We start from the raw sequence: 6811 nt of genomic DNA on the forward strand, positions 1-6811 counted from the left end.
CCATGGGGAGTGTGTCACAGCTGTGGTCATCTCCCTCATTACAGTGCCTCCCGAACTGGAGTTGCATCAGATTCCCTTGGAGGGTTTGTTGGGGTTAAGGTTAGAGTAACACATTACTAGCAAAGTGATGCTCAAAATTCTCCAAGCCAGGCTTCAACAGTACGTGAACCACAAACTTCCAGAAAGCTGGTTTTAGAAAAGGCAGAGGAACCAGATATCAAATTGCCAACATCTGTTGGATCATCAAAAAAGCAAGAGAGTTCCAGAAAAACATCTACTTCTGCTTTATTGAGTGTGTCAAAGCCTTTGACTGTGTGGATCACAACAAACTGTGGAAAATTCTCCAAGAGACGGGAATACCATACTACCTGACCTGCCTCCTGAAACATCTGTATGCAAGTCAAAAAGCAACAGTTAGAACTGGACATGGAACAACAGGTTGGTTCCAAATCGGGAAAGGAGTACGTCAAGGCTGTATACTGTCACCCTGCTTATTTAACTTATATGCAGAGTACATCATGTGAAAGCTGGGCTGGAAGAAGCAGAAGCTGGAATCAAGATTGCTGGGAGAAATATCAATTACCTCAGATATGCAGATTACACCGCCCTTATGGCAGAAATTGAAGAAGAACTAAAGAGCCTCTTGATGAAAGTGAAAGAGGAGAGTGAAAAAGCTGGCTTAAAACTCAACATTCTAAAAACTAAGATCATGGTATTGGGTCCCATCCCTTCATGGCAAATAGATGGGGAAACAATGGAAAAAGTGAGAGATTTTATTTTTTTGGGCTCCAAAATCACTACAGATGGTGACTGCAGCCATGAAATTAAAAGATGCTTACTCCTTGGAAGAAAAGCTATGACCAACCTAGACAGCGTATTAAAAAGCAGAGACATTACTTTGCCAACAAAGGTCCATCTAGTCAAAGCTATGGTTTTTTTCAGTGGTCGTGTATGGATGTGAGAGTTGGACTATAAAGAAAGCTGAGCACTGAATAATTGATGCTTTTGAACTGTGGTGTTGGAGAAGACTCTTGAGAGTCCCTTGGACTGCAAGGAGATCCAACCAGTCAATCCTAAAGGAAATCAGTCCTGAATATTCATTGGAAGGACTGATGCTGAAGCTGAAACTCCAATACTTTGGCCACCTGATGGGAAGAACTGACTCCTTGGAAAAAACCCTGATGTGGGAAAGATTGAAGGCAGGAGAAGGGGACGAAGAGGATGAGATGGTTGGATGGCATCACTGACTCCATGGACATGAGTTTGAATAAGGTCTGGGAGTTGGTGATGGACAGGGAAGCCTGGCGTGCTGCAGTCCATGGGGTAGCAAAGAGTCTGACATGACTGAGTGACTGAACTGAATTGAACTGAACAGATTACCCTGTCCATGCCCAGTGTTTCTGATTCAGGAGGTCAAGGTGGGGCTGAGAATTCGCATTTGAAGCAGGTTCCCAGGTGATGGGGGTGGGGAGGACACCTGGGCACAAACCCCTCCTGGTGTCAGGGCTGTGAGACAGATTAGTGTTGCAACCCCACCCCGTGTCCCATGGAACCCTGGCTTTATGGTCCATGACAAGGGGTTTGTGGTTAAATAAATGTGGCATTGTGGCAGGTCCACATCTCTCAGACATTCCAGATACACTGAAGTGATGTGAAGTGAAAATCGCTCAGTTGTGTCCAACTCTTTGCGACCCTATGAACTATACAGTCCACGGAATTCTCCACATCAGAATACTGGAGTGGGTAGCCTTTCCCTTCTCCAGGGGATTTTCCCAACCCAGGGATCAAACTCAGTTCTCCCACATTGCACGCAGATTCTTTACCAGCTGAGCCACTAGGGAAGCCCACATACACTGTGATGGGATAAAAGTTTTTTTTTTTTTTTTCTTCTGATTTATTTGTTTTATTGATGCCTGGATGCTCAGTCCTTGACTGGGTACTCCCAGAGAGGGTACAGCGGCTCCTTCTGCTGCTGCTTCTTGGTCGTCAGGTTCTCTCCATGTGTGTTCAGTCAGTGGCGTGTTTTCTTGGGCCGTGGATCCAGGGGCTTGTACTTCTTGCCCTTATAGAATTTCCCGAGGTTCTCTTTCCGAGTCTGGTTAATGACAGTCAGTACATGGGTGATGGGTTTATGAACAACTCGGATCTTGGAGAGTTTGGAAGCCATGCTGCCTGTCACTTTAGCCACATGCCGCTGGGACAGCTCCACTTTCAGCTCCTCCTCCAGCTCCTCCTCCTTCTTGCCGTGAAGGTTTCCTGCCTTAATCTTGGCCATGGCTGTACAGTCTGCCTCTGCTGCCTTCTCAGAGGGAAGGAAGGGGTAAAAGCTTGGATGAATCCTGCAGGGTGGCACCAAGCTTCCTTTCACCCCACGTTCCTCAAAGCTATTTACATACGGGACACGTCTCTTGCACCATTCCTTCTACCCGGAGTAGGGGATCCATCAGGCATTAGTTTGAGAAATGGATCCAGAGCTTTATTTGTCTCCTGAGATTCTGTGTAGTCTGAAGGTGGGACAGAGCCCCTCACCCTCCATTCATGACGTGCTTTACCTGCCAGGATGAATCTGACTTTGTGAGGCTGTGTTTGGGGGAGACATATGGGCTGTTCCTGGGCACCTTCCAGGTTCTTCCTCACCTCCTCCCATGTTGCCTCCTTGACTTTGGGGGGCTCCTGATGGGGGTTGCAGGAAGAGGGAGGCGGGGGTGATCAGCAGGGTTGGGGGTGCTCGGTAAAGTTTCAGGGCCCCCTGGACTGTGGACTTGCGGTGGGCAGAGCCTGTGCTCTGTCCAGCCCCAGCCCCAGTCCACTGCCTTGAGTATAGAGCGCGCCCACTAATGATTATGGCCAATGATCCTGCCTGCCCATCCTCCTCCGGGTTAAAGCAGAGCTGGCCTTTGTGGAGACCAGTGAGGACTGCTCCAGGGCATATGGATCTTAGGAAATGCTTCTTGACCCTGCACACTGCCTGTGGAAACCCTGTCAGCGGTGGGACTCAGGGGCCTGGTGTTCTCCTGCCATGAAAGCTGGGCGGGCCTCTGGGCTTGGCGCTGACCAGCACCCTGGACCACACGGTTCCCAGCGCCCGGGAGGGCAGTAGCCCCGCAGCAGACAGTCAGACTTTCTCAGAGTCCTGCTCTCAGCAGACTCCTGGACAGGCCATTCTCTGTACCCCCTAGGGTTTCTGGGTTATCTGGGACCCCAAATGGGGTTGTGCTTCTGAAGTTGACAGGGTCCTCCAGACTGCCTGGCAGAGCACTGGATTGGGGGCGGTGGTCTATAGTTGGGCTGGTGTGCTTTGTGTTGCAACAACCATCTCTTTGTCTCTCTGTCTCTGTCTCTCTCTCACACACGATTGTATACATGGTCACTCAGGCTGGTCTCGTGCCCTGGAGGGCATGTGTGGGGGTGGCCGTGGGTGATCAGGCCACTGGGTTTTCCCCTCCAGCAATGACTGGGGCAGGATGGCTTTGCAGGAGGAGAGGGCTCCCTGTGGCCCGGGGCCTGCTGGCTGGCTGGGGCCTGCTGTCAATGTAGCCACTTCTCCTGCCCCCACTGATATCTTCGCTGGTGAAATGACAAGGCCTGAGGCCCCCAGGGAACAAACACATCTGGTTCTGTTATCAAACGCACTGTGCTGGGTGGAAAATTCCTTTTGTTTTTCAAGGAATCCTAAGATAATGTGACCCATACCTATAATATGTTGAGGCTAGGTTTTATTTGGGATGGTCTGAATATAGTTCAGAAATTGGTACCTTTTGGAAGCACATGTGTGACAAGCTGAGCAGGATCTGAAAAACATAGGGCCCAATTGTACAGATTCTAGTCCCCCTTTTTGGTCTTAGGTGATTCAAAGTCTGATTCATTCAAGGGCGGAACATCCCCAATCATCAGCTCCTTTTACTGATACAGGGAAATGCTGTGCATATTTTCTGAGATAAGCTGGGTGGATTTTCTCACATTTATGATCATATATCATGCGTTCTCTCTCTCCTCCCCTTTTAGAATTCCTTCCTTTTTCCATTCACAAACTTAGAAACTGTCTTGCAGCTTTGGAGAGGCTGGCCCTGGGCTGGGCGTGGCAGGTCCCTCACCTTCCTGTGGCCCAGAGGGGCCATCTCCTCACCTATCTCTCCTTGTATCTTCTTTATTCCCCTTTCCTGGGTCTGGTCTATGTCATCACCTATGATCTCCAAGTCTGAGAAGCAGAGATCCCTGTCTTTTTGGCACAGAGGGAATTCCTTTCCCATCTGAAATGAAGCAGACACTTCCTTTCACTCGTCTAGTGCCTTTTCTCATGGGGACAGTGTGTGGGGATGTGATCCGAGGTTGTGTGAAGATCAAAGGGCAACCATATCATCCTTGTGATGGAGGCATTACCAACAGGGAAGGAAGGACGCTTCCCTCCCCTGCAGCGGAGCGTCCTGACTTGGACTGTGCCAAGTCTCACCAAGCAGTGTGAGAGGGGAGGGGTAGGTTCAGGAGGAGTAGGTGTGCGTACTCAGTCGTGTCTGTTTCTTTGCAATCCCATAGACTATAGCCCGCCAGGCTCCTCTGTCCATGGGAATTCTCCAAGCAAGAGTACTGGAGTGGGTAGCCATTCCCTTCTCCAGGGGATCTTCCCAACCCAGGGATCAAACCTGTGTCTCCTGCATTGGCAGGTGGATTCTTTACTGCTGAGCCATCTGGGAACCCTTAGGAGGAGCAGAGGTGACCTCAAAATATGCTCAGAGTTGGGGGACAGCAGAGGCTGCTGGACTGAGTGAGGAGACGGTGGCGGAGCAGCAGGAGCTGGAGCCCGGCCCCAGGCCAGCGTCTGCTCTTTGTCCCCCTCGGTGACAACTTTGAAGGTCTCTTCCTCATTTGTTTTCATTTCCTGGGGGCAGCGTGTGTGTTTTTCTCCCATGGGGAAGAGTCTTCAGGTGGGACTGCTGAAGGTAGGTACAGGTTAAATAGGTTATCTTGGAAAAGAGGGGCCAGCCCCTGCAGGGATTCAGGACAAAGGGAGGAGCTGAACTCCTGTTCAGACCCTCGGGGTTGAGTCACCTGTTGTGGAGGCTGAAAGCAACGTAGAGAAGGAGCGGTTCCCAGTCCCTTTGACCAGAAACCATGCCTGTCCTGCTGTGGACTTCCCTGGAAAAATGAAAATACACCACCCAGGCTCCATTCTGGGCTATTAACATTTAATGTTAAAGTTTAATGGGGGGATTCCCTGGTGGTCCAGGGACTCTGTGCTTCCAATGCAAGGGGCTGACAGGGTTCAATCCCTATTTGGGGAGCTAAGATCCTTCATGGAGTGCTCCCCCCAAATAGATTAATAAAGTTTAATGGGGGGAGGAGGGGTCCAGAGGAACTAGTCCTATCTATCCAAACACCACGGGAGGGATGTGAATGTATGATCCCTAACCACTGTCCTCAGGTCCAAGAGCTTGGATTTGCTGCTGAGTCAGCAGAACGTCCTCATTTGCACTAGTTACTGTGCTATCTAAACTTCTGAATGACCCTCAACATCTCCCTGCAGAGCACTCATTAACCGGGAAGTGTAAAACAGTGACTTAACATTGGAGAATCCTGGCCAACTCCACCTTGACCAAACAACCACCAATATGGGACCAAGAATAGGAACAGACCAATGCAAGCACGTGCTGACACCTGCCCGGCGGAAGACATGACATCACTACTTGCAGCCTTTGAAGTGTGCCGGGGTCCAGCCCCGGCTGATCCAGGGTATACGAAGGAGAGACGGAGTAGGCGAAGATCAGGAAACAATTGCTTAATTAAACGTTAATTAAGGATATAAAGAGTAATAGAATAAGGATAGCTCAGTGAGGAAATTCAGTGGAGAAAAGAGGCTGAATAATTCAGCCAGAAGGTAAGAGAAAGAACGACATGGGGAGACCAAGTTTCGGTGAACAAGGTCCGCACTTTATTTTCCAAAGTAGTTTTTATACCTTAAGTTATGCATAGAGGATAATGGGGGAAGGGGTAGAGTCATGCAGCAAGCCAGGCTTTCTTCCTGCAAATTTATCATATGCAAAAGCTTAGGTGATTTGCATCATCTTCTGGCCCGGAGGCCTGTTAACATTTTAAGACCCTTTCTTCAGAAAACTTAGTTTTCTCTAAAGGTGATTGGTCAGAGCCACCTCCAAAAAGCATTAGATAAAGTTGCATTCCAACAGAGCAAAGGTGTGGTGGGCTATAACAAGAAAAAGAATTAACTCAAGGGTCCCAGGTTACAAATATTAAAGCTACTACTTACACCAATTATATTAATCAGTACACTGCCAGGGACACAGCAGGTAAGGGATATGGAAACTTAGCAGCAAACAATGGCCCAACAAGTGAAAAACCATTCACCAATACAATTTCTAATCAATCTTTTAACTACTCAAAAGAATCTGTGTTTAGACAGTTTAGAACATCTCCTGCCTCTCACAGTTGGGAGGCTCTGAACAATCACATGTGGCCAGAAAAACCTATTCAGGCAGGCTAGAGGATTTCCAAAGGAGTTTGTAGGTTGAAACACTGTCACCATGCCGAGCCTCCTTCCTCATGACCTTGTCATGGGCGGAGTTCCTCACTGGCTCCCAGCAGTGATAGAATTCCAGTTGAGCTATTCCAGATCCTGAAAGATGATGCTGTGGAAAGTGCTGCACTCAATAGGCAATATGCAATATGCACTCAATATTGTATATTGGACAGTAGCTTCAAGTCTACCAATGTTAGTAACAGTTTTCTGATTTTGATTATTTTGCTGTGGTTTATGAAATCAGGGCAATATCTTTGTAGGAAATATTGACATATATAGTGG

The 6811-nt window shown here is 48.6% G+C and overlaps 1 pseudogene; it reads right to left on the reverse strand.

Annotated features, from left to right (window-relative positions):
* Positions 1 to 1921: 1921 nt before the first annotated feature.
* On the reverse strand, positions 1922 to 2275 carry LOC102275970 (large ribosomal subunit protein uL29 pseudogene; annotated as a pseudogene).
* Between the last annotated feature and the right edge of the window lie 4536 nt (positions 2276 to 6811).

This window comes from Bos mutus, chromosome 8, assembly GCF_027580195.1.
Source record: "Bos mutus isolate GX-2022 chromosome 8, NWIPB_WYAK_1.1, whole genome shotgun sequence".
Lineage (NCBI taxonomy): Eukaryota > Metazoa > Chordata > Mammalia > Artiodactyla > Bovidae > Bos > Bos mutus.